Below are 13,549 nucleotides of genomic sequence, written 5' to 3' on the forward strand. Positions count from 1 at the left end.
ATGAAGATGGCCACTGAACTGGTTTTTGCTTGATTTTGAGAAAGGTGATGTTTTTGATTTTCAAACAGTGAGCAATGGAGGCTTGAGACAGCTTCAATATACCCTATGGATCATGACAAACTAATTTGCTAAGCTTGGAATGGCCTGAAAGTGAAAGTGGCTTTGAAAATGCAAATTTGATACAATGTGACAAGTTGAAAAGTGATTTTGAGTTCTTGATGTTTTCTGCAGGTTTTGAGGCTTTGGACACTTGCTATGTGATATTTGAGATGTGTTTGCAATGCTCTTTTGATCAACAAGTGCTTAGAACAAAAGCTGTCATGTTTTGGCTATTTGGTGGCTTTTTGAATGAAATGTTGAGATGGACCAAACTGCTATGGTTGGCAAGGCAAGGTTTTGGTTTTGACAGCAAGAATGAAGAAATACTGTTATCAAAGCAAGGCAGGGTTTGTTACTTTGTTCAGTTTTTACAAGTTTTGGAAGAATGGCCAAGGGTGTATGGTTTGTGGCTGTTTTGTGGTTTGGTTCATGCAGTTTCATGACAGAAAAAAGATGGTCGAGCTGTTGGTCTACTGCTGCTTATGTCTTTGAAATGCATCAGCAAGGGTGAGTGCAGGTTTGAGAATCACCACCAAAAAAAATGAAGTGCTGTTGTTGGTCTTATGAAAAATGCAGTTTTTTGATGTTCTTCTTTGAAGCAGGGCCAGGGTAAGGTGGTTGTGTATGGCAGGATTACAAGGCTTGGCTTGGTTTTGCAAGTAAGCAAAGGCTTTTGGTTCTTGGGGACTTTTGGACAGAAATTGCAACATGCCAAGATTAAGAATGGAGATGAATGAATGAGATTGGTTTGGAGTTTGTTGGTTATGCTGCTGTCATTGGTATAGCAGGGTTACAAGACTTGGTTTTTATTCCTTTGTCATGGCAGCCAAATTGACAAGGCAAGAAGGTGAGTTTGAATGAATGAGGTTTGTTCTGTTCAATTGGTTATGCTGGTTACTAGCAGGTCATACAATTGGTGAGCAAAGTTGCTGTTTGATGATTTTCTAAGTGACAGGAAAATGGTGGAATGGAAGTTGTCAAGCTAGGCCATGCTGTTGGGCATTGCTTTGGTTTGGTTCATTGTTTGTTTTGGAAAATGCAAGTAGGATGAAATTGGCTTGTGTTTGTTGGTTAAGTTGACTGCAGCATTTGTTGGTGGCAAAGAAATGAAGTCTGGTTTGCTGTTGGTTGTGTTGACAGATTTCCTGAAATGTAAAGCAAGATGAGTGAGGCTGCTGCAGTGTTGGCTTGCTGCTACTGCATGACAGCACTGTGAGGTTTTTTTTTGATTGTATCAAAGCCAGGCTTGGTTCACTTTGTCAGTTTTTTGGCAGTTTTTTAGCAAAATGGTCAAGGTGGTCTCTTTATGAATGAAGCTCTCTTGGTTTTTTTTGTTATGTTTTGACAGAAAATGAGTTTTTTATCAAGTCACAAACAAGGCCAGGTTAGGTTTGGTTCATGGTGAGTCTTGCAAGTGAGAGGGGTTTCTTTGGGAATTCTTTGACAGAAAACTGCAACATGCCAAGTCCAGTCTCAAAATCAGTTCTGTTATGTGGTTGTGATAAGGCAAAATGCAATTCAAAATGACAGCAGGGACATGTGCAAGGTATGGTTGTTCTAGACAGAAAATCATGGCAAAAATTCTGCTATGGGACAGTACAAATATGGTTGTGGAAGCATGGATGGATGGTTGCAAAGTACTTTCACTTTCCAAATTTTAGGCAAGCATGGTTCCTTTTCTGAGGTTTTAGGCTGCTAAGATGTGTTCAATTGACAGAGGAAATGCTGCATAATTGCTGCTAGTACAAGGCATGGTTGTGGGAGCAAGGACAAGTATGGTGAAATTGTACCTTTCTTACAATTCAAGCAACCAAGCAATGGCTTCATGTACTGCATATTTTGACTTTGCAAACACATTCTAAATGACATTTATGAGCTGTTCCAATTGGCCAAATGTTGAAAAAATGTTTAAATCAAAAAGTCAACTCTTGGTCAAACTTACATTTAAATGAAAAAGGTCAAAATATGCCATTTTGATTGGTGAAGTTTTGGCTCATGAAATTTATATTTTTGGAAAGAGGGGATCAAATGTGACTTGTAGGAAAAAACCCCACCAAAATTGGCCAAACGGTTTGGGAGATATGGCCCTTTGAAGTTCAAGATTTTCTGAAATCGATTCGATCATAACTTGCCAACCACACATGGGAATTGAGAGTTCTAGGACTTTTTGGAAATGGGAGAACAAGATCTTCAACTTTCATGTTGGGCAAAAATTCATTTGAGGCTTGTATAAAAATGTAAGTTTGAGGATCAAGACTTTCCATTTATGGCAGGTTTCAGTTACAGGCCCAGTTTCCATTTTGGGAAATTTTTGATCTGGCTTCAATCTCTTCCATGATGGTGTTTGGCATGATGTATGATGACTATTTGGACATGAATGAACTCTCACAAACCAAATCCAATCATCCAATCACTGATTAAATGGACAGTTGACCAACAGTTGACTTTTAGGATTTCTGTCTGATTGTGCATTGACTGGTGACTCCCAAACCCTAATTCCTTGAGAACTTGACTTCAAATGATGTTCCAAGTTATATGGACTCTTGATTATTGATCATGGTGCCCAAATTCCACAAGAATGGCCACCATCCACTGCTTTGACTGACAGTTGACTTTTTTAGGGTTTTTGACTATCTGTGTATGAACTGCTGACCTCTGAGCCCTCAACCCTTGACAAAAATACTCCAAATAGACCTCCAAGCCATGTGAACTTGTTGGACAAACCCTAAGGCCTTGATTCAATGAGAAATTCCTTTGCTTGCTTGGTTGACTGATCAGGAGATTAGTTTGACCTAATTCTTGATTGCTTGCTCTTGAGGCAACTGTGAACAATGCAAATGCTATGCAATGGACCATGATATGCTATGACCTAATATGAAAATGTATGTACAATGATAGGTGCAAATTTGAGGTGCTACAGCTGCCCCTATTCAATCAGCTGGGAACCCGAATGGATGAGAGCAACGGCTGTCAGACTTTCAGGGTAAACAGGGATTGAATACCAAGAACCGTAGAATTTGCACAATACAGGGATCCACCAATGGAAACGTCCACTGGGATTTGATATTTATTACTGGGTATTTTGTTTTTGGTTTTGTTTTCAAAGGGTATGGCCACATCCAGACATCGCAACGACGATGAATGGGAAAAGAAATCACAACTAGATGCCAACGGACAACTAGGAAAAACTCGACGTTTACCAAGACCAACGGAGAGGTAACCAGACATTAATGAATGACTGGAAGGGATACAACCATACGTCAACGGACGAAATGGGAAAAACTCAACGTTTACCAAGACCAACGGAGAGGTAACCAGACATTAATGAATGACTGGAAGGGATACAACCATACGTCAACGGACGAAATGGGAAGAACTCAACGTTTACCAAGACCAACGGAGAGGTAAATCCACGTGGGGACAGGTACAACTAGACGTCATAGGACGAATAGGAAAAACTCGACGTTTATCGTCACCAACGGAGAGGAGGAAACTCTACTGGGGAGAGTGAACACAACCAAATCATCAACGGATGATCGGGAAAAACTCGACGTTTATCGACACCAACGGGGAGGAGAATACTTCACTTGGGAAGGAGGACACAACCAAATCATCAACGGATGATCGGGAAAAACTCGACGTTTATCGACACCAACGGAGAGGAGAATACTTCTTCGGTCTGAATACCGGTAAATTGGCCTTGTGCCATGAGTACATCGACCTGATCGTCGGAAACTCCTTCGGTCTGAATACCGGGAAAATTGGCCTTGTGCCATGAGTACATCGACCTGATCGTCGGAAACTCCTTCGGTCTGAATACCGGGAAAACGTGAGACATATTATCTATAGCCGTCAAAACGTAGATAATACACTCGCATGGAAGATTATCCATAACCGGGTTGTAGGTTGTTAAATGAATAATCGACCGAAAAGAAAGGCATCTGGGTACCAGACTAGGTATGCAAAAGATGACCAATCAACAGGAGATAAAGCTGCTAACTCGGAGCAAGTATCCAAAAGGAAGGGGAAGACCCAACGGGGACAATACTGCTTGATCAAGGCAAGTATCCAGAGGGGAAAGAATGTCAATATCACGAACCGGATACTAATAACTGCACAGAGGGGATTACATCTACCGGGGAAATCTGCAAGCACAGGCCTGCTGGGGAGAAGCAATCCTTAGATCTGTTGGGGGAAAGAAGGTACTGTCCGCAGGTACCTCTGCAGGGGAAATAACTCTGATAGCTTCAATACTGGCTTGGGCTGGGGACGTGATGACCTTCAGGCTTGCTGAGGAGACAACGATCTCGAATCTGCCAGGGAAATCACACTCTTGATCCTCTGGGGAGATACAGCTTGTTTGACAGGGATGTCGGTCGACTTGTTGAACACTGGTATCCATCATCCACCCATAGTGTCGACTTTCCACTTTTAAGAACTCTCAGACTCTTCTGGACTTTTCTGCTCCATCATCTTGTATTCCCAATCTCGTCCGTACTCCACGGGGATCGAACTCCTGGTATTCATACAAACTTTCCAATCATCAGACTTTGAAGAGTCTTCTTGATTAACTTTCCAGGACCGTCGTCGTAATCCTTCACCGTCTTTTCACCGTTCAACTATCCCTTGCCCCTGGTTGGACTCTGAGGGGATCTCTTTGTCAAAAGGGTTCATGTTACAACTGGCAAGTGAATGAAGTTGTCTAACATCACCTGCACAAGAGATCGTCAGATAAAAACGTGCCCCAGGTATGCCCCAGGCGTCCTGATATTTCAACACTTAGGTCACTCAGACTTCCAAGTAAGATTTCCAGATTTCAATCTCACAAGCATGCATCAGAAGGGACCTCTATGTTTCAAAAGGCAAATATTCTTATCAAAATGAACAGATGTTTTCGTAATCAAAACAATAATGACACAAAAACAAAACTTATTTGACCGAACATACGCTTTATCTGATTGGAATAAAAGATGGCTCACAGTTGAGCAACACACAGGAAGCAAACCCTGGAAAGAGGTGATTGCACATAAAAGAAAAAATCTATCCTAATGGCAACGTGAAACTGTGATCTCATCGGGTTCCAACTCAGTTACACCTCATATGTCCTCAAGACTTTCCGCACCTTCTGTCTTCTGAACAAGATGCTTCCAATCGGTCTCTGTCGGAGATTATCCAAGTCATCATGAGCACAAATGATCATGCTGGACGCAGTTGTTCGTTTCAATCCCTCTTTTGCCTGGACCGCCCTTTCGGGTTTCAGTCCACCGGGATACCCTTTTTTGCCCAAGTCGCCCTTGCGGGTTTTCAACTTGCCGGGTGTACAGTTCTTTTCTTTTATTTTTATCCCTAACTTTTGCCCGAACCTTCCTCTTTTTCTTGGTTCGCCGGGATGCCCATTTTTTGCCTGGACTCTTTATTCTCTTTTTTTGTCCAGCGGGTTTCTTTCACGAAGTATTTTCTAACTGCGTCCGCATTCACAGGGAATGGAAAATCGTCGTCATCCGTGGTCATTAACAACAAGGTTCTGTCAGATGGGACCCTCTTGACCACGAACGGACATTCATAACTGTTTGTCCATTTGCCCCACAATCATTTTGAGGAGGAAGGATCTTTTTCAACCAACTCTTCCACGTGGTACACGCGAGGTCACACTTCTTGGTTAACAACATGCTTCGTTCACTAGGTACCATTGCCCCATGCCAGGTAACTGTCAGCCCTTTCCCTCAGCTGGGCTCAACGTGTCATCCCGAGTCTTTATCCATTCAGTCTTCTCTGATTTCTCACACACCTGTGAGGAAGACATTGCCCCAGGTAGATGCACATCCCAGGGTTCGATACCCAGGATACAGACTTTATGTTTACTCACCCTTGTTGGTGCAACCAACTGGGATTCGGGAAGTACTAACTTATTCACCTCATCTCTTCCCCCTCAGATATCGGAATCCGTTCGGATTCGGGGTCAGACCCCTCCTCCGGGATCAGTCACTCTCAATCTTTCGATTTGAGTACCTTGAGATGTCCTCATCAGGGACCTCAAACTTCCTTGGTTGATAACTTTTCCATGGGTTGCTACTAGCTTCTCAAACACATATCTGATCAGATCTATTTTTGACATCCACAAAGCGGTATGAATCAGCATACACTGTCTCAGTCGGCGAGCAGCCTATGCCGAAGTACATCAAGCTTTTTCGAACAGTGAGTGTATTGTTTCACAGTCGATAAACTTTTTGCTTAGGTAAATTGCATACTCTTTTCGACAAGACTAGTCATGCTGACTCAATACGCATCTCATAGACCCCTCGAGGGTTATCAAGTACCGGATTAACAGTTATTTCTTTCACTGAGGTATCGGAATCAGAGGTTCCTACAACTTACCCCCTTTTTTTTTTTTTTTTTTTTTTTTTTTTTTTTTTTTTTTTTTGCAGGATCAATCTTGATTCTTCTGATTCGCTCACAACAAGCCTCGGTAGCTTGATGGACAACACTCCATAAGTGCACTGATTCAGACTCAAAAGTATGAGTTATCTCAACCGGTCAAACAACTTGCCCCAAGTCTACTGGATGCCCCTGTTCTGCTTGGGACTTCGCCATCATGTCATCAACATGGCTTTTGCTTTCACGATGAATCATATCACGAAACAAAGTCACCGTAGACCTCTGATATGTGGCACCGGCCTCACGTGACGGAACGATATCAACTTAGACCAAGAAGGTACCCCTCGTGTGATGGACCTGGTTCACTTCATATCATCTGGAAACAATTCAATCTGGTCTTGGCCAAGAAGCCATCCATGAAGATAAACACTGAGACCTGAGCCATATAATCAACCAATACCTTATTGTGAAGTACCGGGAATTCATCCTTCAGACTAGCTCTGCTTGCATCTTGATAGTCTATTCACACCTTTTCTCTTTCTCATCCTTTGTCGTCCTCAGCTTTTGCTTTCTAACCTCGGCGGAGTTTGGAGTAACAATCTTGAATCGCTCCTTGTGCGGTTGAATCACCTTCTCCTCTTGTTTCAATGACCTGGCTAATTCCAGCAAATCACAATCTTCTTCGTCTTTTTCTCTGGCATGATAGGTCGAATTGTCGAAGTCATACAGAGGTGTAACCAAATCGTTATCGGTGAGATCAGGAGAGTAATCACTTTGGAACGAGACAAAATCAAAAGGAAAGAGAATGAAAAAAAACGTTGCCATTTTTATTTGTTTTTTTCCTTTTTTAAATTGCAAAATTAAATGAAAAACAGGGAACACTGCTTTTAACTACAAAAAACATCCATTCATTACTGATGCAAAATGTTGCATAATGAAACACATGAGATGGCCCTTACAATGGACCATTACGTGTCGGGCAACACGTATGGCTTTCATGCAAACAAAATTAAAACACAGAAATTCTACTCTTTAGAACGAGTGACAGTGATGCTTTTGGAGGCCTTCCAGTTGCCTGGTACGCATGACTTTATCCACGCCTCAAGCTCGCGGTCGCTGTCAACATCTTCAACCACTGAACGGGCATGACCAGGATCCAACATTCCTGCACTGACGAAGGCGTACAGTGGACGACACCCTCTGTCCGGTCTAGACGACTCTGAATCCGGCTGATAACCGACTCCAAACATGTCTGCTTTTGCCACGATGTCGATGATCCTTCCCCAGCCTTGGGCCTCTTGGTTCTTCACCACCTCCAGAGCTTGTTTATAAGAAGAAATGGACAGCTTCTTCTTTTTCTCAGCAGCAAGGGCATTCTCTACCTGGATGGTTTCAACTGTCAGACTGGGTGCTTTGCATCTTACATTATCCACTTCTACCTTCTTCATCCTCTGGGTCGTGTCTTTCATCAATACACTTCCTTCCATGGTGACGATCGCACAAGAATTATCAACAACAGGGGAGGCTCCATCCCGTAGCAGAAGTTTTGGAAACATAGCCTTTGGACCTTTTAGCTGACCCTCTTCAATCATTTCTACTCCTTTCTTGGACTTCTTCACCATCTTGACTTTTGCTGGTCTCTGCCTGAGTGCGGGGTTGACATCCTCATTCATTACCTGAGCCAAGCTGATAGCCTTGGAGTCCACCAGATCTTGGACAATATGCTTAAAAGCTCTGCAACCCTCAATGCTGTGCCCGGGTGCCCCAGAGTGAAACTCGCACTTGGCACTCTCATCATAGTTGGCAGGCCTCCGCTGCTGTTCTAAAGGAATCAAAATTCTCGGTCGAACTAATCCCAGATCCCTCAACCTTTGGAAAAGAGAGGCATAAGTCACCGGTGGTTCCTCAAACTGACGATCCTCATTCTTCTTCTTCACCTGGCTCTTAGCTCCCAGTGTCTTCTGTTGAGGTGGCAGTTGTTGCTGTTGAACAGGTGGATTGCTGACAGGAGTGGTTACAGGGGCAGCATAAGGATGATAACGATCTTTACTACGTTCTTTCTTCGCGGGCGCACCGACTGACTTTACTTCCATCTGGAAGGGACCACTGTCAGAGGGTTTCTTTGTCGTAGTACCAGAAGGTTCGTTCACTTCGGAGGACGGAGCCTTCTCCTGAACTTTCTTCACTATCAACCGTTTCTCAATCCTTTCCAGTCTTTCGGACATGGCTTTCTGCCCCGAGGCAAGCCCTTGCACAACACTGAACAACTCCCTCATCATCCTTTTCAGCTCAAGGACGTCGGCGTTAAGAAGATCCATCAGCTTGGATTTGTTGACCCTCAGCAGGTTATCTGAACAGACGAGCTATGCGTATTGGTTGAGTACTGAAACCTACAAAACAGCAAATGGGTTAGTATGACTCACACATGCAATGTCTGTCCGTACTAGGAATATTCAGTCCTCTTTTTTTTGGTTTCATTGAGACAGATAAAATTTCATCAACAACATTTTGACATCCGGGTGTCTCTCAACCTGAGTCTTAGTTAAAAAATAATGGACCCTGAGTACGGACAGACATGAGTTGAATGCAGATGAATGCGAGATGATATGATGCAAATGCATGAATGCAGGCCCTTTGTGCCACCAAGTCAACTGTAGACCCTCTGCTTTTCTGAATCAGTCAATCTGTGGGATCAAGTCACCATAAATCCAACTTGGGGGGTTCCGAAATAAACGGAACCGGAGATTACATCACCATCTTCACAAGAACAACCATTGAACGGGTGACAAACGGATCCTCTGAACAAGTACTCTCAAATCAGCCCGGGGATCCGAAATAAACGGAACACGCTGATAAACCATGGACAGAACTCTGGCGTCCCAGAAATAAATGCCCCATAATTCACAGTCACCATCAGTACCAAGAGTCACCAACACATCACCAACCAATCAGCAACTGTACCTGTAATGATGAACCCTTCCCCACTCACGGGTGTAGTCTAGGCCAGGGTAAAGTCAAAGAGAAACGCAGCATAAATAACCTTTCGCAGAATACCATCATGTACACACCTGAAGTATGTAACGACAGTATCCCACCAGGGTCTGAACTGCTCGTGATATCAATGTTCCGCTAAGTGGCGCCATACCACCCGCTTCCCATGAATCACTCTATTCCTAGGGTTCCTAGATTTCACTCATAGCCTGGGTATTGGGCCTTTTACCTCAAGTAACTCCCACCCCCAAACAGAGAAGCACAGACAGCACAGCAGATGAATATGAATGAAATGCAAACATTAATGCAAATAATAAATGCAAGCAATAAATGCACATATATACAATGAATGCAATAAAAAAAACAGCACAAAGCAACCAAAACCCTAACCTAGGGAGCGCTAGGAGAGACTCGCTCAGGGAAGATGGACCAGCATAGGTCAACTTCTCTATATCTCCCCAGCAGAGTCGCCAGCTGTCGCATCGCGCGAAAAACCGGCGGGAAAACAAGAACAACAGAGCCGCCACCGTGCGTTATTTATCCCAAAAGAGGGAAAGGAAACGCTCAGAGTAAACCTGGGAAAGAACATGGTCTCGCGACCAAAGAGTATGGGTTCGGGAGTCGGTTATGCGAAGGGAAGGTATTAGCACCCCTACGCATCCGTAGTACTCTACGGGATCCACGCACAAAAGGAAGGAAATTGGTTGCTAAACACTGCTCAAATACTCACACACACATTGGCTGAAAGAAACGAAAGAGACTGACTGAAACTGAACTCGGCAGGATGTCGCATCCTGGGCCTACTTAGTCTATCAGGCATAGACATCAGAGTCCAAGTAGTTCGGACTGGGGAGACGACACATGCTCGCTAGGATATCGCATCCTATGCATACGTATCTTCTCGGACGAGAGAAGAATCAGAGCATTCGTAGCTCGGCTGACACGCACACAAACAAACACAGGCAAAGGCAAACGTGGAGCCTGAATGCCAATCACTGGACTTACATCAGCATCCGAACCAAAACGCGCTCAAGAAGGCAAACGTGGAGCCTGAATGCCAATCACTGGACTTACATCAGCATCCGAACCAAAACACGCACACACTGGAACCCAAATGCCACTCGATGGATTTACATCGGCTTCCAAGCACACAACAACACAACAAGTTAATAGGGAGTCGGGGACTCGAGCCTATAACTGTCAAGCACACACTCAAACAAACAAACAACAAATTGCTAAGGAGTCAGGCACTCGAGCCTAGCAACTGTCAGACAACACACAAAAGAAAAGAAAAGGCGCCCGGAGAGATCAGCTCAATCTCCTGCCTACATACTTCATCTGGTATGAAGATCAGGGCGATGTAGTTCCCCTACGCAGGGATAAAGGACTAGCCTAACCAGATAACAGAGGGAGACACAACACTAGGGAGACTACGACTCGAGCCTAGATGTTGTCATGCAAAATCAACCCTAAGTTATGGTTTCTAGCTAAATGGCACAAGGGCCAACCTATCCTAAGCATGGCTCACACAGGAAGCAAGCCACACACACTTAACTTGCACAGGAAGCAAGCCAAGCAAAACCTAACTTGCACAGGAAGCAAGTCTAAACTAATCCTAACTTGCACAGGAAGCAAGTCAAACAATCCTACAAGCACAGATAGCACACGCTATACACAAACAAGTGGCTCAAACAAGGGTTAGGTTTTAGTCAAGGGGTCATATCAACCTCAACAAACAAACCTCTGGAACTGGGTGAATGTTGCTCTTAACCTTGCCATTGAGGGGCTAAGGTGAAGCAGATGAAAGGATGAAGTGAGGATGAGACCTCACAGCTCTTATCCCTGGCTAGGGAGAGCTCAAGACAAGAATGTGTGGGTTCAGAAAGTGGGAACCCTTCTACACATTTAAGACTGACTCAACTGTACAATTGTACAAGATCTTGGGTTTTTATCTGTAATGCATCAACACAGTGGTGTGAGCAAAACAGATGACACACTGAATAGTGGGGGATAGATTGCATATCCCTACCTTCCACCAATTGCCTCTTCACTTAGGAGGACTTTGACTCTGTGCAAGGACAAAGTGAAACATCCACAAACATTGCCTCTTAAGGAGGACTTCAGACAGTTGCCTGGCCAAGTAACAGGCCAGGTCTTCCAGACTACATGAAGTAGAAGAGACATACCTCAATGCAACTTGCTTATACAAGCAAAGCAAAGCAAAAAGTTCACAAGGAACTAAGCAACTAAAGCACCAAACTGAACAGGGCAATGTTGACTGTGATGCTGGAGATGCTTCCAATGCTTGACAGGTATCCAAATAGCTTCAAAGGGTCCAAGGCAAGCTGTTTGACATGTTACTTGAACTTGAATCAAGCTGGAAATGAAGATGGCCACTGAACTGGTTTTTGCTTGATTTTGAGAAAGGTGATGTTTTTTATTTTCAAACAGTGAGCAATGGAGGCTTGAGACAGCTTCAATATACCCTATGGATCATGACAAACTAATTTGCTAAGCTTGGAATGGCCTGAAAGTGAAAGTGGCTTTGAAAATGCAAATTTGATACAATGTGACAAGTTGAAAAGTGATTTTGAGTTCTTGATGTTTTCTGCAGGTTTTGAGGCTTTGGACACTTGCTATGTGATATTTGAGATGTGTTTGCAATGCTCTTTTGATCAACAAGTGCTTAGAACAAAAGCTGTCATGTTTTGGCTATTTGGTGGCTTTTTGAATGAAATGTTGAGATGGACCAAACTGCTATGGTTGGCAAGGCAAGGTTTTGGTTTTGACAGCAAGAATGAAGAAATACTGTTATCAAAGCAAGGCAGGGTTTGTTACTTTGTTCAGTTTTTACAGGTTTTGGAAGAATGGCCAAGGGTGTATGGTTTGTGGCTGTTTTGTGGTTTGGTTCATGCAGTTTCATGACAGAAAAAAGATGGTCGAGCTGTTGGTCTACTGCTGCTTATGTCTTTGAAATGCATCAGCAAGGGTGAGTGCAGGTTTGAGAATCACCACCAAAAAAATGAAGTGCTGTTGTTGGTCTTATGAAAAATGCAGTTTTTTGATGTTCTTCTTTGAAGCAGGGCCAGGGTAAGGTGGTTGTGTATGGCAGGATTACAAGGCTTGGCTTGGTTTTGCAAGTAAGCAAAGGCTTTTGGTTCTTGGGGACTTTTGGACAGAAATTGCAACATGCCAAGATTAAGAATGGAGATGAATGAATGAGATTGGTTTGGAGTTTGTTGGTTATGCTGCTGTCATTGGTATAGCAGGGTTACAAGACTTGGTTTTTATTCCTTTGTCATGGCAGCCAAATTGACAAGGCAAGAAGGTGAGTTTGAATGAATGAGGTTTGTTCTGTTCAATTGGTTATGCTGGTTACTAGCAGGTCATACAATTGGTGAGCAAAGTTGCTGTTTGATGATTTTCTAAGTGACAGGAAAATGGTGGAATGGAAGTTGTCAAGCTAGGCCATGCTGTTGGGCATTGCTTTGGTTTGGTTCATTGTTTGTTTTGGAAAATGCAAGTAGGATGAAATTGGCTTGTGTTTGTTGGTTAAGTTGACTGCAGCATTTGTTGGTGGCAAAGAAATGAAGTCTGGTTTGCTGTTGGTTGTGTTGACAGATTTCCTGAAATGTAAAGCAAGATGAGTGAGGCTGCTGTAGTGTTGGCTTGCTGCTACTGCATGACAGCACTGTGAGGTTTTTTTTTGATTGTATCAAAGCCAGGCTTGGTTCACTTTGTCAGTTTTTTGGCAGTTTTTTAGCAAAATGGTCAAGGTGGTCTCTTTATGAATGAAGCTCTCTTGGTTTTTTTTGTTATGTTTTGACAGAAAATGAGTTTTTTATCAAGTCACAAACAAGGCCAGGTTAGGTTTGGTTCATGGTGAGTCTTGCAAGTGAGAGGGGTTTCTTTGGGAATTCTTTGACAGAAAACTGCAACATGCCAAGTCCAGTCTCAAAATCAGTTCTGTTATGTGGTTGTGATAAGGCAAAATGCAATTCAAAATGACAGCAGGGACATGTGCAAGGTATGGTTGTTCTAGACAGAAAATCATGGCAAAAATTCTGCTATGGGACAGTACAAA

Source organism: Lathyrus oleraceus, chromosome 7 (assembly GCF_024323335.1).
Source record: "Lathyrus oleraceus cultivar Zhongwan6 chromosome 7, CAAS_Psat_ZW6_1.0, whole genome shotgun sequence".
Classification (NCBI taxonomy): Eukaryota; Viridiplantae; Streptophyta; class Magnoliopsida; order Fabales; family Fabaceae; genus Lathyrus; species Lathyrus oleraceus.